Below are 26,049 nucleotides of genomic sequence, written 5' to 3'. Positions count from 1 at the left end.
TTAGTAACCCCTCAAGGAAGAATATTAAAAATAGCCAACATTTATTGATGGACAACTTTAATTTCTATATTAGGTAATTTATGAAGCGGAGTTTAAAAATGTCCCCCCAAATTCACTTCCATGGTAACAGGATTCCCAATTTTTAGTTGTGCACAAGGCTGCCTGGAATTTTCCAGCCTCTCTTGCAGCTAGGTGTGACCATATGACTAAGTGATACAAGCAGAAGTGTTGTATGGCGGCTTCTGGCAATCTCCCTCAAAAAACAGAAGGTACATGCCCTGTGCCTCTTCTCCTTAATTTCTTCCACCATCCTGCTTTCTGGAACACAGATGTGATGTTTGCCACACTAGCCACATTCTTGGACCATGAGGGTGAGGGCCACACTGGAGGAAAGAAGAGCAGTGAGATGAGCCTGCATCCCTGAGAACATTATGGAGCAGCTCTGGATTTTCTACCTTAGGACTTTGATATGAGAGAAAAATAAATATATTGTTTAAACCACTTACATTTGTTTCTGTTTCTCAGAGCCAATACTAATGCAAATCGATATACCCTATATATTACTATATTATTCCAGTTTTGCAAATGAGAAAACTGTGACATAGCCAGAGTAAATAATTTGCCAAGGTTACCTATCTAGTAGATAAAGGAGTCAGGATCTGAACCCTGATTTTTGCCAAATCCTCTGTGCTTTCTTCCTTCTCAGTGTTCACTTCCAGATCATGAAGGTGATAGTTTTTGACCTTCTGTAGCTGGGAAGAGCCTTTCATCAAAGCCCTCTGGTAACGTCTGGTCATGTAAGTACAGTCTTCAACTAGTCCCTCCATTATCTCTTTGAAAAATAAAATTCATGAGCCACAAGAGTCATAGTGAACTTGAAAGTTCTGAGATGTCACAGCAGCCACCAGAGGTCTTAGACCAGGGGTCCTCAAACTTTTTAAACAGGGGGCCAGTTCACTGTCCCTCAGACTGTTGGAGGGCCGGACTATAGTTTAAAAAAAAACTATGAACAAATTCCTATGCACACTGCACATATCTTATTTTAAGTAAGAAAACAAAACAGGAACAAATACAATATTTGTATTTGCATGTGGCCCGTGGGCTGTAGTTTGAGGACCCCTGTCTTAGACCTTCTAGGAGAAATGGTAAAAAGAATCATGGGAACTAATGATTGGGACTCTAGAAAAATGATACTGTTGAACAGAGAGGGAATGATGAAGAAGGCCCTAATAGGAAGAGGGCAGAGGCTGGAATAGCAGAGCACTATCTTGAGGTGAGAGTGGGGTGGTGGTAGGCAGTGGAAGGGCATATCCACCTTACTGTGGGCACAAATCAGATAGGCGAGGGAGGCTGAGGGAGGCAGTGTCCCAGAGTGTGTCCAGCTGAACCCTATTAATTAAAATAATGGCTGTCTGTTTGAATCCAAATGTACTTGTTTAGAAGCCAGATTATCCAAGGCTTTTGAAAAAGCTTTCACTCTTGAGCAGGGTAATTTCATTCCATATTGGGGTAGAGAAGGCTGTGATGTGATTAAATAGAGCTGTACATTGGTAGTAGTGATCAAGGTTGGGGAACAAAGGAGGCAAATTGGCAGCAGCTGCAGAAATAATGGAATGGGAGAAAGTGCACATCTCCATCAAGGGGAGAATCAGAACCAGTGGTGGATAGAGGGAAGGTGGCTGGTTTATCTGAAGACCTAGTAGAGGCACAAGGTGGGGCAAATCTAACAACATATTCCTTAGGAAACTTGAGGGGATAGTAAAAAGGTATGATTCTTAAACCAGACATAAAAGGATAAATATGGTATGATTCCACTGATATCAGGGACCCAGAATAGTCAAATTCATAGAAACAGAAAGTAGTACAGTGGTTACCAGAGGCTGGTGGGAGGGGGAATAGGGAGTTGTTTAATGGTATGATAAAAGAGTTCTGGAGATGGATAGTGATGATGTTGCACTATAGGGTGCATGCACGTAATGCCACTGAACTGTGCAATTAAAAATAGTAAATTTTATGTTATGTGTACTTTACCACTCACAAAAAACATATGTTTCAGTGTGCAGAGCATACATTATTTTCCCCAATCTCTACCTCCCATTGAAGAGAGGGAACCCCAGCTGACCTAGCACTGCAACTAGAATTCCTGCCTTGACCTTGTCTTCTGCTCTGTTCCTGCATTTACCGGCTCTGACATTGTGATTCTTCTTTCATTTTTGACCATTCCTTATTCCTTGGACTTAAGCCAGATTTGGCTTCTAAGGCTCGATTGCTGACATGTATTCCTGGAATACATTTGTTCTTTCCCCCTGTCTCAGTTATATCCCAACTGTTCTGGGGAACTCTGTACCCCTGCTTCCCAAAGCTGTTCCTACCTCTTGGACCCCACTTTTACCTGTGCTCCTGCCTGGCATATCAGATACTGAATCACTCAGGTCCACACTGCTGTTTCTCTTCCCTAACCCCCTGGACTCTAGGACTAGAGCACTTATTGTATATGAACTTCCTTGTGACATCCCTTGGGGAGTGATAAGAGCTGAGGCCAGAGCTAACCACGCCACTCTGGGGATGAGAGGACAGGACATCAGGCAGACCAGCCCTAAAGACAAGATAGATCAGCAGAGAGGCCCATGAGTGAGCAGAAGCTATGCAGCCAGCCTAAGGGTCAGGGAGTTCTGGTAACGGGATCCATAGGCCATTTGATGTTTTGTTTCCTTTCCTACTGTAACCCAGATTAAAGCTGAGGTCACCACTACCAGTGAGAGCTTGATGAGATTGCCTCGACTACCTGATTCCGCAATGTAGGGTAACACAAAGCTTTCCCTGGGTTTTGGGGAATTTTCAGAGGTTTCTACTCTAATTTACCCCTGACCAACCTAAGTTTCCTCAAGAGCTGGAAAACTAAGCTCTTTCACAAGTTATTCCCACCAAAAAAAATCTGTAGGTATTACAGAGTGGTAGGTAATATCACCACTGTTTTAGAGATGAGAAAATTGAGGAACAGAGAAGTTAAATAAGAGGCTCAATAAACATTTGTGATTTGGTGGACCTTATTAGACTTTTCTTGTGGGGAAGGGTTGCTATTTCAGTGTATGGTGCTCAGTTCACTAGCATCTTGCATAATTCCTCTCCCCTCTCCTTTCTCCACCCTAACTTTCTCCATCCCAGAGGGCCCTCTACACTTCAGATCCATCTTCCTTTTTAGGCAGAAAGGATTTCCACTCTCACATATTTGGATTTTAGCAATTACCGAAATATTTATTTTCAAGCAGTTAATTCTCCCCTAATAGGAACACTAATACTCATGTTTAACGTAATACAATTTTCTCTACTGTTACATTCCTTTGGTTTTAATTTTTTTTATGTCAACCAAGCCATTTTTAAAATAAAAACTATTCATATCACTCAGAATAAAAGAATAGGTTTAAACTTCCCAAATTAGACCTTATATGATAGCCCTTCCTATATTTAGCCCACCTGGATACCCTCTTTCTTCAGCCTCCTTACATCATGCAGCAATTCCTAAATCCGGCTGTATATCTGTTACCTTGGGATCTCTGGAAAGGCAGTCCTGGAACAAACTGCAGAGATTCTAATTCAGCAAATGAAGGTGGGCCGGGGGTTCTGCATAGTGACAAAATTCCTCGGTGATTGTTTAGGAGCACTGATGGCACTGACCTCATTTCAGGGGCTCATGGACCACATGTGGCTAGTGCCCACCATATTGGACAGTGCAGACATGGAACCTTTCCATCACTGCCTGAAGTTCTAGTGGATAGCACTGGGCTAGACTATTTATTCTCCACAGCACTTACTGTGATGCTTAGCTAGTGTAGCCTTATCTCTATCCTTCCTGAACCTCCCAGACTCCTCCCATGCCATCCGAACTGTCACTCCCTAAACAGAAAACCTTCAAACAGCTCAGCACCTTCTCCGATGGTTCACTCTGCCTCTGGGCCTTAATTGATTTCCTCGGTTAAGGGCCAGAATATGGGGTTAGGGTCCTCTTTACTTCTGGTAACTGCTGTCAAGCTCTTGTGAAAGACTCAACCACATGGAGGCTCGTGTCATTTGGCTATTATCTCTCTCCTCCTTCTGCTGGAAGTACTGCTTTACTTCCAGCCTCCTGATCATCTTATTCCTTGGAGACGTTTACACCTGGCTCGCAGTCTTCCTGTTTATCTCAAACCTTGCCGTCATCTTCGATAACGTCAATGTCCTGCTAACAATTGGTCCCTCAGTTCCTTGACCTTCTCATCTCCAATAAAAATAAGAGCTAACACTTGCTACATGCCAGTCATTAATCCAAGAAATCAGCATGTTACGTATTAACCTATTTGATTTCATGACAGCTCTGTAAAATAGGTCACTGTTATTATCATCTCCGTTTTACGGATGAGCAAACAGTTAAGTAATCTGCTCATGGTGTTGTCACCATTAAGTAGTGAAGGCAGGATCTAAACTCAGGCACACTAGTCCCAGAGAGCATATGCTTCATTCAATACAGATGTTCTCCTTCCGGTGTTGGTCTTTCTTCCATTCAGTCTCCGCTACCCAGTTCCACTGCTTTACCATGAATTCTGCCATCTCCTCTCCTGCATCGTCTTCATATCACTAATTCAGCTATGCCCTCATCTGACCAACTTCCTCATCCTCCAGCAGGTCAATAAAAGCAACAATAAAGTAATGATAATAATAAAACGCATATATGGTCTAAGTGTTTTTCACATGTTAAACTATTTATTCCTCACAATAATTTAATGACAAAGGTCAGTAGCATTATCACTCTTCTACAGATGAGAAATCGAGGCACAGAGAGGGTAAGTAACAAATGCAATGTCACACAGGTCATAGATGATTGAGTCAGAAATTTGAATTCAGTCAGGCCCCAGAGTTCACATTCTTATCTACTGTGCTAAGGATGACAAACCTGGAGTTGAGGGGAAAATCATTACCATCTTGGGATTTTTTTTTCTCAAACTACTCATGCCTACTCTCCAGTTCCAAATGTTTGCTTATTTGTTTATTTTGAAAGAGCTTCTCAGATGTTTTGGACATTGGCCGCATATTGAGAACCACGAATTAGATCATTTCAACAACCTCCCAACTTGGCATTCTGATTGAGTTCAACCTACTGTTGTCCTGCCAGCCTTGGTTATGCCCACTTCATAGGAACAGGTCAGTGCTTGGCCTGAGAGTAGAGGCATCATGACCAGCACAATTGAATGGGGAAAAAAAAGGCATCAGTATCAATAGCTTGGAGGGGCTGTAGCAAGCAGGGTCAGACAGATTTCTTAATGCCTTCATAAAGCTTGACGTGTGTTTTTTTCTCGTGTCCATCTGATTTGATCTAATAGCCAGGACAAGGACCAACTGCTTACCTGGGCTTGCACAGGGCAGCAGTTTGCTCCTCATTAATCTGAAAGCTTCTAAAACAAGAAGAGAGAAGGAGAGCAAAGAAGGTAATCTTGGCAGAGGTCCAAGGGAAAAGCAGTCTGGCTGAAACCTTTCAGTTCCTTTGGCCAGGAAGCAGCAATCTACGTAAACAGGAAGTTGAGAAGGTTGGGGGAGAGGGCAGTGGTTAGTTGGTGAGAACAAGAGCTGACGCCAGATCCGCGTAAGCGGTTACATGCAAAAGAGATTCCGATACAGGCCCAGACTTTGCATGTTAACCAGCCCCGCTCACTCTGGAGGCCTTCTTTCATCAGGGTTGCTCTATGTGGTATGTGCTGGGCCCTGTTCTTACATGGATAAATCTTTGAGCACCTGCCCTTTTTTTGTCAGTTGTCTGCTTAGGGTAGTTTTACTTTATCTCATTTAATAATATAAACATTTTGTGAGAATGGGTTTACTATTTCTGTGTTTTTAGGTAAGAAAACTAGCTCAGAGAGATTGTTACCTTGCCCAAATTCATTTACATTATACCAGTATACAGCACTTTTTTTTTTTTTTTAAATATATTCTATTGATTTTTTACAGAGAGGAAGGGAGAGGGACAGAGAGTTAGAAACATCGATCAGCTGCCTCCTGCACACTCCCCACTGGGGATGTGCCCGCAACCAAGGCACATGCCCTTGACCGGAATCGAACCCGGGACCCTTGAGTCCGCAGGCCGACGCTCTATCCACTGAGCCAAACCAGTCAGGGCCAGTATACAGCACTTTTGAAAACTGTCTCCTTTCTGTAAAAGTGACTATTAAGCATATAACCTATTAGAAAGGGGGTGAATGTGTTTTCTAAGGGTGCCATAACAAATTACCACAAACCTGCTGGCATAAAATAGCAAATCCATTTTGTCATCATTCTGGAGGCCAGAAGTCTGAAATCAAGGAGTTGGCAGGTGACACTACTTCGGAAGGCTCTAGGGGGAGAACACTTCCTTGCCTCCTCTTAGTTTCTGGTCATTCCAGACATTCGTTGCCTTGTGGCTGCATGACTCCATTTTCCTTCTCTGTCTTCACATGGTCTTTCTTCTTTGTTCCTAATCTTCTCTTCTGTCTTTTATAAGGACACTCATCATTGGACTTACAGCCCACCTGGATAATCCAAGATGATCTCATCTCAAGATCCTTAACTTAATTACAGCTTCAAAGACCCCTTTTGTCCAAATAAGTTAACATTCACAGGGGCAAGGTATGAGGACATGGATGTATCTTTTTGGGAGCCACCATTCAACCAACACCAGGGGATATCATTATTGAAATATAAATGCAGATTTTGTAGTATTTTAATAACCACAAGTTTGAGAGGGCATTATCTTTTTCTTTTTGATAATCCTTTTCTGAGGATATTTTTTCCATTGCTTTTTAGAGAGAGAATGTAAGGGAGGTCTGGAGGGGGAGAGAGAGAGAGACATCTGTGGAAGAGACACATTGATTAGTTGCCTCCTGTACACGCCCAGTCCAGGGCCAGGGAATGAACCTGCAACCCAAATACATGTCCTTGACCTGGAATCCAACCTGAGACCCTTCAGTGCCTGGGCTGATGCTGTAACCACTTAGCAACACTGGCAAGAGTGAGAGGAACATTATCTTGATTAATGTTCCCATGGCCAGATCCCCATTCTTTGAAAGAATAAACTTTTCCAAAATACTGCTCTCCCCAACCACTCCTGCCCAAACCTTAGGTCTATCAGAATTTCAGGGCAAGGGAAGTGTATCACAAAGTGTATTTTGAAAATGCACTCCAAGTGAAGATGATATACCCTTCTCACAAAGCACATGACCACCCATGGTTGAGAATTATTTCTCTGAGGGAATGGTATAACACAGGCTGATGGGTGAAGGAGAGCCTCGGGGTATGTTGGTTGTATGTTGAAAAAAGAAAGAGAAAAATCTAACAACAGTAGTGATCATGAAGGTTCAAAGTTGAATCGACCTAAAGAACCTCAAATCCAAAGGCCAGGGTTGAAAGGAAAGGCATGATTACTACCCAAGAGAAACACTGTTGTCCCTGTGATGTGTCTGAGATACAAATGTAGTCATGTCACTCCCTGCTTAAGATCTTCATTGGCTCCTGATGAATATTAAATGAATTTCATTTTCCTTATCACAGCACACAAGGACTCTGTAAACGGGCCTCTACTACTTGTTAGACTCATCTTTCACCACTCTTTCTCAAAGACCGTCTCCTCCTGCCACACCAAAATTCTTGCTATTTCCCAAACAAGTCATGTGCTTTATGGCTTTTCTAGCCTTGAACATTCTGTTACATCTGCTTGGAATGCTCTTCTCTCTTCTCTGCCTGGTAATTCCTACTGGCACCTCAAGAGCAGTTTCCGTGCTGCTTCATCTGCAATTTTTCTTTAAGAAGCCTCCCTACTCCTTTCCACTAATCAGCACCTTCTCTGCTGTGATTTCAAGTCAGTTTGTTCATGGGAATTGTTGACCTTTGTTATACCCAACCTTTCTCCAATACTTTGAGAGCTTTTAGAAAGGACTGCCATATTTATCCCTGAGTCCCCAGTATAGTAGGTGCTCAATAAATGTTTGCTGAAAAATGAAGGGACTGAGTCATCATGGCTTCAAGTTTGAAATACTTGGGTTTGTTGACAGTGGAGTCCACCCAGGCTTTCAATCTTTGTAAACCTGTCAGGCTAGAGCCACAGGCAGAGAAGAACATAGAGGCAGTCCTAACTGTAAGTCTACAAAAGGCACAAGAAGAAGGAATTGTAGGAAACTCAGTTTGGGAACATAATGGGGTTTAAGACAGATTGGGAGCCCTCAGTCCATTTCTCTACCTTCAACATGAAGACTACTACTGAAGTGGAGTTATGTGTGGTTTCCGATCAATACCAGTGATAACACATCAGAAGGGGTAAGGATGACACTTCTACAACTAAGAAGTGTCAATACTGATAGCAGGGAGCTATATAGTTGTGGGATGAACTGGAGAACAGAAGGAAACATTTGTGAGACCCATGAGGGGCCTACTGAACAAGTTAAGAGGGACTTGGGTTGGGGGGCACGCAGCAGGGTTGAGGCCAGTGGACCGCCAGGAGGCGGAGCGCGATGCCCTAAACCAACCAGCCCACAGTGCGGATCACGGAGCTCACCAACAAGAATGTCAAGTTCATCATCGAGAATACGGACCTAACGGTGGCCAATTCTATTCGGAGGGTCTTCATCGCTGAGGTGCCCATAACAGCCATTGACTGGGTTCAGATTGACGCCGATTCCTCAGTCCTTCACGACGAGTTCATCGCTCACAGGCTTGGATTAATCCCCCTCACTAGCGATGACATTGTGGACAGGCAGCAGTACTCCCGGGAATGCACGTGTGAGGAGTTCTGCCCCGAGAGCTCGAGAGCTCGTTGGAGTTCACTCTCGACTGGCGGTGCAACAAAGACCAGACTCCGCACATCACCTCTGGAGACCTCATCTCCAGCAGCTCCCGGGTCATTCCCGTGACATCCTAGAATCGAGATAATGACCCCCATGACTACGTGGTCCAGGACGACATCCTCATCGTCAAGCTGCGAAAGGGCCAGGAGCTGAGACCCCGCGCCTATGCCAAGAAGGGCTTTGGCAAGGGACATGCTAAGTGGAACCCGACAGCAGGGGTGGCTTTTGAATGTGATCCCAACAATGCCCTGAGGCACACAGTGTGCCCCAAGCCAGAGGAGGGGCCAAAGAGCGAGTACTCAGAGCTGGATGAAGATGATTCCCTGACTCCATACAACCTCGACCTCAACGGCAAGCCCGAGAGGTTTTACTACAATGTGGAGGCCTGTGGCTCTCTGCGCCCTGAAACCATCGTCCTCTCAGCCCTCTTTGGGTTGAAGAAGAAGATGAGTGATTTACAGACCCAGTTGAGCCACGAGATCCTATAATTCACCATAAATTAGCTGAAGCTTATCCGCCTGAGCGGAAAAGGATCCGAGCAGCAGCTGTGCAGCAGGTCTCCTGAGACCTTCCTAGTTCCTGAAGTCCTGACAGCTGTACTTAAACTTCTTGGCAAGCCATCAGCACCAACTAGAAAGGTAGCAGAGGGAAAGGGTGCCCCTCCCAGCCTTGCTACGTCCCAGGTAGATTACATGGTGCCCCTGGTATTTGAGGCAGGACAGTCCTTCACTGTGCATGCAGCATCCCTGGCCCTGCGTGCTAATGGCCACATCTCCCCAGCACCCCGACTTCCCTTCCCCGCTGGTCTGCTTGTAGAGGTCGTACTGCTTCCCTGTTGAAAACCAGTGAGCTAGACCCTCCTCTTTTGGTTATTTCAGCTCTTGACTTACTTTCTCTGTGAAAGTTAGCATTCTCACAGTTGTATCTTAGGTTTCTGCTGTTAGGATTGAGTGTTAGAAGTCTCATTCAGGCTGCCTACAAACCCAGCCCCTGACCATGGTCAGCCTATGCTTTGCTCAAATTCCCAAGTGTCTTTAGACCTTGGCTGTCCCTCCCCACCTCACCCCCAAATAAACCCTGTATTTCATTCTCTAAAAAAAAAAAGGTAAGAGGGATTTGATGTTGGGTCCCATTGGCTGGTATACACATATTGTTTGAGAGTCTATTATATTCTTAGTTCCTGCCACTCTTACCTAATTATGAAAAAAGTGGATCATATTGCCCACCTCTGGCATTTGTTTAGGGCATCTGATCCATAGGCTGGGAAAAGTTATGAGTTTTGGTATTAGAACTCTTCTTAAAATAATGTTAGCAACATCTGAATCAGTATAATCCAAGGTCTAAAACCAGAGTGCATACCAATTGGATAAGTTATTTAACTTTTATGTGCCTCAATTTCCTCTTTAGTAAATGGGTATGATATAGTAGTATATACCTCATAAGGTTGTATTAAAAATATAATGGATTACTTAACCGTTAATAAGAGTGATCAATAAGCATTATCTATTATTATAACTATTAAGAAGCAATTACAAAATAGTTGTAATTATGTGAGATGGTGGATATGTTAACTAACCTTATTGGAGGAACCATTTTATAGTATGTATGTGTATCAAATCATCAAGTTACACATCTTAACTTTACACAATATGTCAATTCCCAAGAAAGCTGGGGTGGAGGGAGGCAAATACTCTCAGGTGCCACCTTCTGAACTGAAACAATAATAGTTATATTTTTCTAGCATGATAGGATCTGTATTAGTCAAGATTCTTAAAGATGCAAATGACAGAAACTCAGTTCAAACTAGCTTATGCCAAAAAGAGGACTTTCTTGACGTGTCTCTCTGAAAAGCCCAGGGTTATGGATACCAGTCAATACAGCTGGTTTCAGAGGCAAAAAGTGACACCACAGGACTTGACTTTTTATTTAATCTCTCAGTTCTGCTTTTCTTCTATGTTAATTTTATTCTCAGACAGGCTCCTCTTGTAGAAACGATACTGCTGTTGACAATTTCAGACTTGCATTCCCACAAGTTAATCATGGTAGAGAGATCTAACAAAAATTTCAGCACTGATTCTCATTGATCCAAAGTAAATCAAATGCTTATTCCTAACCCAACCACTGTCTTTCTGTTTGGCAAGGTCTGGATTGTGTGCCTACCACTGAGTGAGTAGTAGGGCCTTTCCACAAAGACAAATTAAGGTGTGGTGTCCAGAAGAAAAGCAATTGGAGACAATGAGAAGGTCAGATTCAGGCTTGGGGGAGCCTGAAGCTTTATCATTTTGGGCCTTTGCTTAATAAAAATACTATAAAATCACAAATTTAAAAATAAGTATTAAACTGAATATTACTAAGAATGAAAAAATAAATCACATCAAATTATTGGAATGTTGGTGATTTGGTTCCTTTCTTTAAGTCTGTTTGGGCAATTTGCCAGAAATGCTTATATTTAAATGCTTCTTGATTGTCTGTCCTAGCTGGTTTGGCTCAGTGGATAGAGCGTTGGCCTGTGGACTAAAGAGTCTCAGGTTCAAATCCGGTCAAGGGCAGGTACCTTGGTTGCAAGCTCCTCCCCAGCCCTGGCCCTGGTCAGGACTCGTGCAGGAGGCAACCAATAGATGTGTTTCTCTCAAATCAATGTTTCTCTTTTCCACTCTCCCTAAAAAAATCAATGGAAAAATATCCTTGGGGGAGGATAACTAAATAAATAAAGCTTCTTGATTGTAATGCGGCTTCCTCTCCCCATCTAGAATGCTCCATAACTCCTAGACTCTCCCAGCATTTACAGGAACCCATGTAGCTGGGGCTCTGAAGCTTAAAACTTTGTTAGCTTCACAATAAATTCACCTCTGGACATAGGGCAAGCAAAAACAACAGATGTCTATTTCTTATTAGCAATTTTTTTTTTAAAGAATGGTGATCTGGACATATATCCAAATAACTCTGCTCAGGCCACCGCGTCTGGGGAACCTTGAGTCTTGGCAGAACAAGTGATCATCATTTTGTACTTTGTGGCACTGGCCAAACCCAGCTGGATTTTTGCTACACTGATTTTAACAGCTCTGCACTCACGTAATTCAGTGCTTTAAAAGGCCATGTTTTATTTGGCACTGATGCTTTCAACAAATTTACAGGGACCGTTGGCCTGAGGAGTCAAAAGCTGAACCTGTTCTCCCTCAGCTCCTGGCCATGTCCTAATTTCTTCCTTCTTCTTGTCTACTTTTTCTTCCACCCCTTACTTCTCGTCTTCCTCCTTCCCTTCCTCCACTTTTCCTTCTTCCTTTTCCTCTTCCCCCCTGATTGTTTTGACAGATCTTTCAGTTCAGACAGTACATCACACATGAGGCCTAAATTATGAGCAAATTCCACTGACGTCAGGCCATTTGTACATCCAGTGAACTTGGCTCGGTTTTTGGCATTTGAGCTGTGTCCATTGGAGACGCAGACAAGTGCCTTCAGGGCAACAGAGGCATTCCAGATGGTGGTGCTCAGATAGGCTCCCCAGCACACTGCCTCCCATCTGGGCCAGCACTCTGAATGCCATAGGCCACTCTCAGCACATCCCCATAGCTGCTGTTGACTCTTGGAAGCAGCGCAGCAAACATACTGTGACTTATCAGGGGAAACCTGCAGATGATTAACTCTGAGCCCATTATATGCTGCATTTCCATCCAAGCGGACTCCAGGCTGAGGGTAAACGCAGGGTAGGAGAGAGGGCAGACACAGTGGAACACCAGGAGTTTGGCAGCAATTGTAAATGCTTTCCCCAGCAAAGGAGACATATCAGTAGGAGAAACAAAACATTTCGAGATATACAAACTTGGGTTCAAGTGCCTGCTATGTCACTCATTACCTGTGTGAACCTGAAAGATTGTGGTGGATATCTGTCAAGTGTTCTTTCCCACACTGCTACTTCTGGAAACAGCAACTATTTTCCTTCGGGGCACTGCTTCCCTACTCCATAAGGCTCAGAGCTCTGTCCTCCTAACCCCAGCCCCTCCTCTTTCCTATCCCTCAGTGATAGTACCCAGCGGGGCCAAGGACAGTGTCCCAGCCCCCCAGACATAGCAAAGTCCATGGTTTATGCCAGCCATTATTGTGATTTCTTGAAAGTTTCACATTTCTAAATTGGATCAAAGCTCTCTATGAATGTTTATATACCTTACAACTCCAAGATGAGGGAGGAAGGAAAACAGCTATCACTCTAGCTAGGAGAAATGGAGACATCTAAAGTTAAACGGTTTGCCTCCACTTCCCTGAACCACTGCCACAGCTACCCAGATTTATGGAGGCAATGTGGGATTACACATATGTGAATTTTCCTGGCAGCTGAAGATTATTCTTTCAAGGATTAAAGGACCTCTTTTTTTTCTGTTTAAACATATTATTCACAGACTTTTCTGAAATGTTTAACACACTTCCCTTACTTTATGAAAGATACCACATTTAACCTCTTCTGGATGGCAAGGAGTCATCAGAATGAATAGTTCATTCTGTGTGATAACATAGTTTGGGGCTTTTTTTTTTTTAAAGTTTGTCCCACCCTGCACTTCCTAGCTCCTTCCTGCTCACCCAAGCACCACAGGGTGAGCTCCCCACAAGAATGAGCTTCATTCATAGCCAAAGCTCCGATTCCCTTCCTGCCTTACATCTCCCTTCCTGATGTGTTCTTGCATTCCTCTGGCTCTTGACCTTCTGTTTGCTTCCTGCTTTAAGTTCAGCAGTTTCCCCCCTTAGATCTCACCTGTGATCCAGCTGCTCTGTAACTGACCTTTGGTCCTCTTCCTCATATGCCATTCTGCCTTTGCCCTTGGGCCCTGTTCTGCCTCCAGCTGGCACTTGTACTGAGCCACGCTAGGGTCCCATGACAAGGGATCAGATGCTAGTGTTTCTGTTGCCTTTCACATGGTTAAATGGCCTGGGATCATTTACTTCAGGGACAAACAACCTTACACACCACCATGGCCCGTAGAGTAAGACAAAATAGCTGGGTGTGGAAGAAGGGCTATGGCAGATATGCACACTGCTGCAGGGGGCACATTGTAATTGAGCAGTTCAGATATCAGTTCTCTGGGGAGTGTCAGTTACCATGGTTACTTGGGTTGTAGATGCTTTGTTGGAATGGTTACATTTCCAACCCTGACAGCTAGGTTCAATTGCTGGTTCCTGTATTGCCCAGGCCCAGCTTCCTCTTGTTCTCTCTCTGCTGACTCATGAGCCCAAGCCCACCTAGCTTATAACATCCTCTTTTTGCTTCAACAGACCCAGCTCTTCATCTCCATAAAAAAGACATAAAGATGAGTTAGTGAAACATAAAAATGTATGTATATACATGTGGAAATGGATCTTGCTCTTTGTAAGGGTTAAAGGCACTGACATGCTAAAAATATTCTGAAAGAATGGATGCTCTTGGGTAAGCTATAGGAAACATTGCAAAAGACAAAGCATGCAACATTTAATGTATAAACATCTCAGTTCCACTTTAAGAACTTCAGAGAATCCTGACCAATACCATGCTCTCAACAACCCTCTGAGAAGCTGCTTCTTGCCTCCTTCACATGGAGCTGGTCCATCTGTCTGTCTAGCCACAAAGCACAGAGGAGCCTAGCCCGGAGGCTCCACTTTCAAAATGCACGCAGAAGCTTCCTCCTCTCTTCCCACCCCCTCCTGCCCAATTCTGCTCCCCCTTGCTTTGCAATCCCATGCACACTTGAATGCAGCGATCCTCAAAACTGGCCCCATGTCAGAATCTCCAGAGAGCAGTTTAAAAATTCTGATGTCCAGGCCCAACACAACCGATTAAATCAGAATCATGGGTGGGGGCCCAAGCATGAAATTTCCCCTTAACATTTTATTGAGAAAAACTGCAAACATGCAATTTGCAAGACACATATATCCATCACCTAGATCATCCTTTTAGCATTTTATTCTACTTGTCTATCCATCTTCTAGCATTTTACTAACATTCCTCTAAACATCCATTAATGCATTTCATTTTTTTATACATTTTAAAGTAAATCAATTACTAGGGCCTATGGAGAGGGGAGAATGGAGAGTTAGTGCTTAATGGCCACAGTTTCTGTTTGGGGTGATGAAAAAGGTTCAGAAATAGATAGTGGTGATGGTTGCACAGTATTGTGAATGCAATTAATGCCACTAACTTGTACACTTAAAATGATTATAAAGGTAAATTTTATACAGACACTATATATGCATATGGTACATATGTGTATTTTTAAATCATAATTTTTTAAAACAGTAAATTGCAAATAATGATATATTATTTCCTGAACTTAGATAGTGTGTATGTGTTTCAGTATCATTTCTTTTTAAAAATATGCTTTTATTGATTTTTTTAGAGATAGAGGATGGGAGAAGGATAGAGAGATAGTAACATCAATGAGCCCCCTACTGGGGATGGAGCTGCAAACTGAGCATGTGCCCTGACCAGGAATGGAACTGGTGACCTCAACCACACCAGCCAGGCTCATTATTCTTTATACTGTACACATATATTATAGATATTGCTGAATAGAAAGACTTTTTAAATATGCTTTTATTGATTTTTAGAGAAAGAGGAAGGGAGAGGGATAGAGAGATAGAAACATTGATGAGAGAGAACATCATTGATCATCTGCCTCCTCCACGGCCCACGGCCCCTACCCACTACTGGGGATTGAGACTGCAACTGAGGTACATGCCCTTGACCAGAATCGAACCTGGGACCCTTCAGTCCGCAGGCCAGCGCTCTATCCAATGAGCCAAACTGGCTAGGGCATTAAAAGAATGAATAGTATTTTTTTCCTCCTTTTTTTTTTATTGCTTAAAGTATTACAAAAAGTATTACATATGTCTCTTTTTTTTTTCCTCGCCCTTGACAATCTCCAGGCCTCCCCTACCCCCCAGTGTCTTATGTCCATTGGTTATGCTTATATGCATGCATACAAGTCCTTCGGTTGATCTCTTACCCCGCCCCCCTCCTGCCGTTGCAGGAAAATTTTACTCCAGTTCTATCAGGACCACCTACTCTTTCTCCTTCACCTACAGAAATTTTACCTTTCTTAAGGAAACAACATAACTTCCTCACTTCTAAGGAGTCTCTCTCTGGCTACTGCAGCCACCATTAACCTCCCCTTCTTTTGAATTTGCTTAATATCTTTGCCATTCTTCCTAGACCAAATTAAATATTGTCTTATTTTATAGCCCTTTCATTTCAGATAGAGAGATAGCCTGCTTGCACTCTCTCAGACCCATCCTCACCCTTCCAGGCTCAGCTCTCACAGGCTCTCTTGTTCTTTGGCTCTTGGTACATTGAAGCAATGGGAAGCACCATCAAAGACTGAAAGCAGAGGAAGGGAGAAGCCAGGGTATTTCTCACTCTTTCTTTCCCTGCTTCCTGTGGAATCTGGCAGGGGCCCACTGGACAGCCTCTCCCTTCCTGGCCCCAGGTCTCCCTTGGGCAGTTCCCCTCGTGGTTTAGCTTCCTCTGCCTGTCAGTTCAGGCTTCTGGGCTCTGGGAGCACCATCTTCTTCCAGTGTCACCATGCAACAAGGGGAGTGACCTCCTAATTTTGCTAAATCTCTGGGTTGCTTCATCATTCTTTATTTGGCTTCTTCACTCTTCCATTCATCTATGTGACTAATCCTCTGTAAAAATAAAATTTCCTGTTCTCTGAAAGACCCATTTATTTTCCTGGCTACATCCCAACTGATACAATGTATAGTGGAAAGAGCACAAACCTGGAAGCTGGAGGTACCTAAGTTTGAGTCCTGTTAACTTACTCTATGAATTTGGACAAACAACTAAACCTCATTCTATAAACTGGGGGAATACCACCTACATCATTGGATTACTATGAATGTTAAATGGCAAACTCTATGGATAGCTCCTATACCATAGGTAGGACTCAATCAGTGGTAGCTACTATTGTTTATTTATAAGCCGCTTGACAGCATGGCCATATTATTATTCTCTTTGTGTCCTAGTGCTTTGTTTGTTTTGTTAATACTCACCAGATATATTTTCCCCCGTTGATTTTTGGAGTGGATGGGTGGGAGGCGGAGAGAGAAACATTGATGTGACAGAGATCCATCAGTTGGTTCCCTCCTGGGGCGGGGATTGAACCTTTGACCCAGGTATGTACCTTTGATCAAGAATTGAACCCGAAACCCTTCACTGCTCGGGGCAATGCTCTAACCATTTAGTACACAGTCCTAATACTTTTTATAAAGGTCATATTTCTGCCTCTTAAATTTCACTTCATCAGCAACTTATTGAGCACCTGCTATGTACTTGCTATTGTGCTGGGTACTAATTCTAGAAAACATAACACAAATAAAGCCCTTGCTTTCAATGTACTTACAGTTTAACAGGAGTGAGAGACGTGACACAAGTCTACAGAAAGGCATTCTGACAAACACACCAAGCAGACACAAGTGACACTGATGGGTACATGGCTGAAGGAGTGAGGGACTAGCTGTCTAGGAATAGCAGGCACAGCTTCTGAGGAGTGGGAACTCTGCTGGCTCTGAAGGAAGAGAAGACTTCCCACAGCAAAAGATGCAGGGAAGGCAAGTTCAGGCAGAGGGAATGGCATGCTCTTTGCACTTTCTATTTCTTTCTGCCTGGAATTATCTTCATCCAGATTTTTGTATGGCTCACTTTATCATCTCTTTCAAATATTTCTTTGTTTATGTGTCACCTTTTCAGTGAGGGATCCCTGAAACCCTGTTGAAATATTAAAACATTGAAACATCTCCTTCTCATATCTCAGGTATCAAATAAAATGCCTTTTCCAGAAATACCTTATCTCACCCTCCCAACCTAAAACAGCTATTCTGATCCTAGTTATGCCTTATAATATCATCACGTTTTATTTTATTCATACTACTCATTATTATCTAAAAGTTATTCTAGTTATTTACTTGTTTATTGTTTGTCCCCTCCCTTCTCCATTAAACTGTAGGCTTCATTAAGACCTGAGATATTGACACATAGTAGGCATTCAATAAATATTTGTCAAATGAATGTAAAAGCTGTGCTAAAGGCTTCACATGGATTATCTCACCTACTATTCACAGCAACCCCCATTAAATAGCGTTATCAGACTCTCCTTTTCTCAAGTGACAAAACAAAGGTTTAAAGAGCTTATACAGCTAGATAGAGGTAGAACCCAGATTTGAACACAGGCAGTTTGATTCCAGAACTCATTTTGAGTTAGTTTATTCAACTTTAGGACTTCTCAGAGGCTCAGAATCTGAAATCTGTAAGGGAAAGAAAGCATATACAACATTACCCAAATGTGCCTGGCCGGTGTGGCTTAGTGGTTGAGTGTCGACCTATGAACCAGGATGCCGTGGTTTGACTCCCAGTCAGGGCATATGCCCAGGTTGTGGACTCAATCCCCAGTGTGGGGGGTGCAGGAGGCAGCCAATCAATGATTCTCTCTCATCATTGATGTTTCTATCTCTTTTCATTCTCCCTTCCTCTCTGAAATCAATAAAAATATATTTTAAAAAAATTAAAACATTATTCAAACTTACTTGACTACAGAATTCTCTTTGGTGTGTGTGTGTGTGTGTGTGTGTGTGTGTGTAATATTCCTAGAGTTGTATAGAAAAATTTTGGACATCCTGCCATATACTTCCTAGCTCATTTGACTGGAAAGTTGGTAGAGCTTCATTAACAGGTCAATAACATAATTTCATTGTAATCCCATATGGTATAATATACTTAAGAGACATGGTGGGATGAAGAAGTAGACGTTGTCTCAATGGGAAAGCAATTGCAGCAAAAGCAGTAGAGGAGGAAAAGTATCTAGGTGAGAGACAAAGAAAAAAGGGTAGTCATAGGAAGAGGAAGGTGCAAAGATCAAAATCTGGGACTGCTCAGGATGTGGGCCTGAGTAAGTAAAGGAGCAGAAAGTCAAGTTTGGTCTGTGACAACAGAGGAGCACACAGATCCTCAATGGATGAGTAGACATTGGTATTGTTTACTCAACATCTGTTCTCTTTCTTCCTCTTTCAAACAGAATCCCACATTTTCCCTTGTAATTTACCTCTTTCACTCAGTCCTGTGCTTCCTTAAGCTAGTCACTGTCCTTGCCAGTGAATGTTGTAGAAATGAATAGGTCATCTTATGCAATTCTGGTTAGTGAGACATAAAGTCAAGTCTGCTTGGGGACTTCTGGAAAAGGTTTGCCTCTTCATGAAAAAGAGACACATGAGACGAGGTATTGTTGTCTATATGTGATATCAGGGACTGGACAAAGCTAACATTAATAATAAGAATGGTGGGGCAGAAAAATTGAATATTCTCTCTTTAGTTTTCTTTTGTGCTTTAAAAAAATCAGATATCTTGGGAGGCATATTAAAGAGATTAAATTTTAGATAAGGAAAAAAGTCACTCATTTCCAGGAAATGGCATTATTCCGTTCCAGAATTTCAGCTATGAGTCCCTATCTCAGGTGACGGTCAGTTGACTGTTTCAGGAATGAAGGACTGAGTCTCCATTACGCATGTAGCTTGCACAAAATATTGCAAAAGAGATGAATCAGTGCCAGCATAAGGGTGCTGCCTCAATTGGCGTAAGTGGGGCTTGTACTGGAAAGGACATGAGGGGCATAGCTGTCAGATCAATGATGTAATACTCAAGTAAAGATCCCCAAACTACTGCAGCTGAGGATTTTAAAGATTCTTCTCATTTCTAAATTAGGTTCTTATCTCTTGGATGCCCCGCTACATCCAAGTGGGAATCTTGTAAAATTCCCACTTGAAACCTGCCATGTCTGCCATCTCTCCATATGAGGCTAGCTGCCTACATTCTTGCCGTAGAGCCTTTAGATATGTCCTAGAGAAGAGGCAGACCCTGTCAGAATCACCTCTTGAATTGTTAGTTTCTCCGGTGGAATGGAGATTCAATAAAAATAGAACAGGAGGTTCTCCTTGGCTAGATAATCCTGTCTACATGCTCCCTTTACGGCAATCAGACCGCCATGGGCTTCAGCGTCTGATTTCAACAGATTTTTAGATGTTTAAAGAGCAGACATGAGCACTCCTACTCTTCAGTCCATGAACTTGTCCAAGGCCACACAGTTAGTAAGTAGAAGAATAAGAATTAAAACCTAAGTTGTCTAACTCCCAAAATTTTGCACATAATCATTATACTAAATGAGACCTGTCAAAGTTTGTATCAAGTGCCAGGCTGACATGGCTCAGCCATTGAGTGTCGACCTATGAACCAGGAGGTCACAGTGCAATTCACAGTCAGGGCACATGTCCGGGTTGTGGCTTGATCCCTGGTGTAGGGTGTGCAGGGAGCAGCCAATCAATGATTCTCTCTCATCATTGATTTCTCTCTCTCTCTCTCCCTCTCCCTTCCTCTCTGAAATCAATAAAAAAATTTTTAAAAAAAGTTTGTGCCAAGTAACTTTATGCATGAGAAAATCCTGTGAAGTCAGGAAAAAGTGGTGAAGCTAATCTTCACCCCAACTGTGGGCACATTTATCATTTATATCCCTCCTACTGAAGAGGACCCAATTGGATGGAGAACCCATGAACCTCTACACTTTGACTAGAGAGGGAATCTCAGTTTCTATGATGGAGATGGTTTCCCAGAACTGGACACTTGGGCAAAGCTGCCTTGGGCAATGAACAGGCTGGGCATTTTATCACCACTGAGGCATTTGTTTGAGATAAGAGAGTAGAAATTGTTTCATATTCTGTTCCTTAACTTGGTATATTCATTGGACAAGGAGCTCTGTGCCAGGCTTTCAAGATCCCTTTGTACCTTCAAAGGCATGAAAGAATGATAGTTATAGAAATTTGTTTGTATATTATATATAAAATACATAATGATATTATATGTATTTAAATTTTTATTACATTATATATAATTTTCTATTTTATATATATTATATTTGTTATATGTAAAATTATTGTCCATTTTATAATATAATTTTTTATTTTATAGTTATACTAGAGACCCAATGCACGAAATTTGTGCAAGAGTAGGCCTTCCCTCCCCCGCCTGCCGGCACCAGCTTCCCTCTGGCACCTGGGACCTGGGCTTCCCTCGCAGTCCCGGCTTTGTCCAGAAGGTCATCTGGAAGGACCTCTGGTCTAATTAGCATATTACGCTTTTATTATTATAGATTTACACATTATAACTATAATATTTATATAGAATAATCACTTTATAGTTTATTGTTTTATATAAAATTATCTTATAAATCTATAATCTACAAAATGCTTGCAATATGACCCTTTTTGGAGGGAGGAATGAGAAACCATGCTGATAATCTTGGAGTAGCCATAGTTGGACAGGTTCTAAAAATGCCTGTTGGTGAAGCAACAGATGAGGTGGTGGTGAAGTTTAAAATAAATAAATTTGGAGAGGCAAGACAAGAAGCTGTAACTATTGGTCTAAAGTGAAGAGAAAGAACGCAGCCTGCATTGAGTGCTAATTGCATTTTCACTGAAAGCAGGGATAAAGATTGTCAGTGTTTCTCATCAATTACTTGCGGGCTCAGCAAAAGAGAGTTAACCTGGAGCCATTTCAAATTTCACTCAAGAATCATGCTCAGTAAGGTGAAGTGACCCTAACAGAGTGTTGGTTTATCTGATTCCCACCGCTGTGGGAGGAAACATAAGTGACAAGCTAGAGGTAAATGTTTCACCCACAAGACAGGCAGTTCAATGAGGGCACCTCCAAAGTACCCAGGATACCACCCAGGAGAATAGTCAGCTTTGAACATCTGCCAGAAAGAGATAGCTTTAAATATTTGCCACAGATGGAGGAGACTCATGGCAAGGTACCTCTATGCCATTCAGGTAAGACATTTCCTGCCCTGACTTCTTATTCATCTCTCTATTTTAACCCTGCAGGATCAAGAGGTAGCCTCTTGTTGATTGAGAAAGGAGGAGTAGAAATACCAAGTGGGAAAATAGAGATGAAGCTAACTAAGTTTCCCAGTCAATGCACTTTTTCAAGGGGAGAAATTTCATTTTATTAAATATATTTTTATTGATTTCAGAGAGAAAGGGAGAGGGAGTGAGAGATAGAAACATGATGAGAAAGAATCATTGATCAGCTGCCTCCTGCATGCCGCACACTTGAGATCAAACCTGCAACCCAGGCATATGCCTGACCCGGAATCAAACCGTGACCTCCTGATTCATAGGTTGACGTTCAACCACTGACTCATGCTGGGCAGGCGAGAAGCTTTAACTTTAAATGAAATTTGGAATTTTGACTTTTACATTTAAATTACTGGACATTTCGATTAATGAAATAAGCCGATTCATACAACTAGATGTCATCAGATGACTTTTATTATCTAGGAGTGTCCCGGTCTGGATTTCTCCCAAGGGAAGGACCAGTTTCTCAGTATGAGCAATGAGAATGAAAGGAAAAATTGTTTTTGAATTCACTCTGTGAGTTCACTGACTCAAAGTGCCTGCCATAGTGTTTTGAATTGTACTTTTCTGTTATTTGCAACTGAAAGGGTTCTAATGCCACTTCAAATATTCCATGGATGGATTAAACAATTCATACAAAAAAATGAATTTTTAATAATCTCTTACTTCAAATTCTAGCTCTCTCAGCTTACTGGAAAGGACATTTAATAGTCAGAAGAGCCCTAGCTGGTTGGCTCAGTGGATAGAGCATTGGCCTGTGGACTGAGGAATCCGTGTTCGATTCCAGTCAAGGGCACATGCCGGGGTTGCGGGCTCAATCCCCAGTGTGGGGCATGCAGGAGGCAGCCAATCAATGATTCTCTCTCATCGTTGATGATTCTACCTCTCTCTTCTTCTCCCTTCCTCTCTGAAGTAAAAAAAAAAAAGAAGTTTTAGTTAAAAAAAACAGAAGAAATGTATCTAAATGTTGGGAAGGACTTGCTAGGGGAAATTTGTAGGGAATCACACATGAGATTGTATGCTGATGTTCTAAAGAAAAAGTTAAACATCGGTCTTCTTCCTCCCCTTACAGAAGAATCCAGCCACAAGCTGTATCCTTGTTCATTGAGCTGTGGAACTAATGCTTCCCTTTGCATTTGGATTCCTGGGATACTTCTTGATGCTGATTTCCAATTCATAATTTCATACATCTATTTTCTCTGCATTTTGAACAAAACTTATAATTTGTTTTTTGCATTTATAATTAAACAGTTGACTAGCTGAAGTCCAATGAAAATTTAATTGAGCCAAATATTTGCTGCTTTTAGCATAGCTAATAATTTCCATCTTTGTCTCACTTGAATAATCATAAGTCTTAGCGTTTTATTTTTCTGCTTTCCACTTGTTTTTATAAAGTAGGCTCAAACAAAATATTCACATCATTCCATAAACCAGCAGTTTTTTTTTCAGGTAATAAGACAATCCAGACACAACAGAAACAATGATCGACAATAACTTTTTAGAAAGTGTGGAGTAGATTTTTTGTGTGTGTATGGAACAGATTTGTAAGTTTGATAAATTCAACTTGATGTTTACGATGAGTGCTTTCTCATTTTAATTCTACTTCTATTATGTTCAAGCTATCTGAAATATCTAGATTTAAGCCTTTCAGGTACCCAACATACAGATGAAAATATTTGGGGCAAACACAGTTTTGGTTCACACTTTGTCATGTGCTAGAGGTCACATGAGAGAATAAGATAATTGGAAGTTATGTTTTCCTTCAAACAACCTTTTTTGAAGTATTAAGACATTCAATGAGATTTCAAATATGACAACTTAAAAGTTTAAAAACAATCTAAGAAAAATAAATTGGAGACTACAGGACATAGCCTTATCAACACTCCACATGTATCCACTAGTGGTATGTTTTTAATTTGTATCAAAAGCTTTCATCATGAAAATAGAGCTATAATAAGAAATTACAAAATTAAAAAGCACAGAAGCTAAGAACTCAACTTCTACTTGATTTCTAACTCTGCCATTTGTTACTGTGTGATCTTGGGAAAGTTACTTAACTCAATATATCTCAGTTTCCTCCTAGGTAAAAGGGGGGAAATATCTTCTCATCACTGGCATTCAGAATTAGTTCTGAGATTTTTTTTTAAAGAAGAAGATACTGGTGGTCAAAATATCACCTGCTAAACTTCTAAAGGCTAAAACTGAAGAAGTGGCTAGTTGTATGGCAACAATAAGTTTCCTAATATGGAACACTAGTCAGACATCAGGTAGTGTCGAACCTGCTGGTCTCCCCATGCAGAGCCTGCCCCTATGAATCATGTGCTGTGGGAAGCAGGATATAATGCATGCTCTCTGTGGATCCCAAATTAAAAGAGCTTAGAAAGGCATTTAAATTTTTTTCTCCCTAGTATATCAAGAAGAAACGTCACTCCTCTTTCTCTGGGGAGGAGTAAGAGGGATTGGCAGAAAGTGGACAGGAGTATCATATTAGTGAAGCTTCTACAAGGAAACATTGGAGTGGGGGGACAGTTTTACCCCTTAACATTACCTAGAGCAGGGGTCCTCAAACTTTTTAAACAGGGGGCCAGTTCACTGTCCCTCAGACTGTTGGAGGGCCGGACTATAGTTAAAAAAAACCACTATGAACAAATTCCTATGCACACTGCACATATCTTATTTTGAAGTAAAAAAAACAAAATGGGAACAAATACAATATTTGTATTTGCATGTGGCCCGCGGACCGTAGTTTGAAGACCCCTGACCTAGACTTTTGCTTTCTTAATCTATGGGCACTGACCATTTAGCCTGTACTCAACCAGGCTATGACTATTCTCTTGTAGGGAAGAGATCAGCAGACTATCAGGATAGTCCTATTCTCACTTTCATGAGGATATTCCCCCAATGCTATTCATGCTCCTCTGTGGGTCCTCCTAGTGTACTCCAGGTCAGTAGTGTTACTCTTGTCCTCCGAATGCTCTGAAATAGGCCAGATGAGTACATTTAGTAAATTAACTTGGAGACAACATTGTACCCTAGGCCAGTGATGGCGAACCTATGACACGCGTGTCAGAGGTGACACGCGAACTCATTTTTTTGGTTGATTTTTCTTTGTTAAATGGCATTTAAATATATAAAATAAATATCAAAAATATAAGTCTTTGTTTTACTATGGTTGCAAATATCAAAAAATTTCTATATGTGACACAGCACCAGAGTTAAGTTAGGGTTTTTCAAAATGCTGACACGCTGAGCTCAAAAGGTTCGCCATCACTGCCCTAGGCTGAAAATAAAGTTCTTATTTTATTTTCCAACCCAAATTATGTCTAGCCAATTTGTCTAATTACATATAAATTACGTGCTGAGAAGCAGGTACCAAAGAGGACCCAGACATGTATGAAGTTTATTGGGAGAGGGATAAGCATAAAGCAAGGAGAACCTTCAAACCATGGTCTGACATCTGTGCAAAAAGAGGAAGAAGGGAGTAGGACTGGATAGGAAGAATCTTAGACTATAGTGCAGTTCCTAGAAAGGTTAAACCTGGCTGGGGGGGAGTCCTTGAGCCAGAGTCACTTGGAGGAGTTTTATGTCTCACTGGATTGGGCCTGCTCTAGTACCTAGCCACCCTCAGTCATTAGCTAGGAGCAGCTGGTGGAAAAGGTGGCCTCAGTGTGAACATGGTGCTAGATCCAGATGTTGTCTGTCAATTATGATCCCTAAGACAAATGTCTGAGCAGTGCATTTTATGGCTACAACATTTATAGAGTTCATCAAAGGTCCCACAATGTTATCAAATGACAAAGATACTACAATAAAAAATATACTAACAATAAGATACTTAAGCCCTAGCTGGTTTGGCTCAGTAGATAGGGTGTCGGTCTGTGGACCAAAGAATCCCAGGTTCAATTCTGGTCAAGGGCACATATCTCAGTTGCAGGCTCCTCCCTGGCCCAGGCCCTGATCAGGGCTTGTGCAGGAGGCAAACAATCGATGTGTTTCTCTCACATCAATGTTTCTCTCTATCTTTCCCTCTCCCTTCCACTCTCCCTAAAAAAATCAATGGAAAAATGTCCTTGGGTAAGGATTAACAAAAAACAAAACAAACAAACAGAGATATTTCACATTTCATGATCAAAAATTAGATCCCGGATTTTGGGTTCAATTCCTGGTCAGGGCACATACAAGAAGCAACCAAAGAATGCATAAATAAGTAGAACAAGAAATTGATGTTTCTCTCTAAAAAGAAAAATAAATAACAATAAATAAATAAATAAATAAATAAATAAAAGGAGAG

The 26,049-nt window shown here is 41.8% G+C and overlaps 1 protein-coding gene and 1 pseudogene across 2 annotated transcripts in view; one reads left to right on the top strand and one right to left on the bottom strand.

The window, feature by feature from the left end:
• The window catches only part of PSMA1 (proteasome 20S subunit alpha 1), a 285,437-nt gene that overhangs the window by 60,143 nt on the left and 199,245 nt on the right, over window positions 1-26,049 (bottom strand). The window lies entirely within an intron of this gene.
• Window positions 8,508-9,328, top strand: LOC139017609 (DNA-directed RNA polymerase II subunit RPB3 pseudogene; annotated as a pseudogene).

Source organism: Myotis yumanensis, unplaced genomic scaffold (assembly GCF_028538775.1).
Source record: "Myotis yumanensis isolate MYYU_CA2020_CCGP unplaced genomic scaffold, mMyoYum1.0.hap1 SCAF_10, whole genome shotgun sequence".
Lineage (NCBI taxonomy): Eukaryota > Metazoa > Chordata > Mammalia > Chiroptera > Vespertilionidae > Myotis > Myotis yumanensis.
The sequence above is the reverse complement of the archived record's forward strand: the minus strand, read 5'-3'. Positions and strand labels throughout refer to the sequence as shown.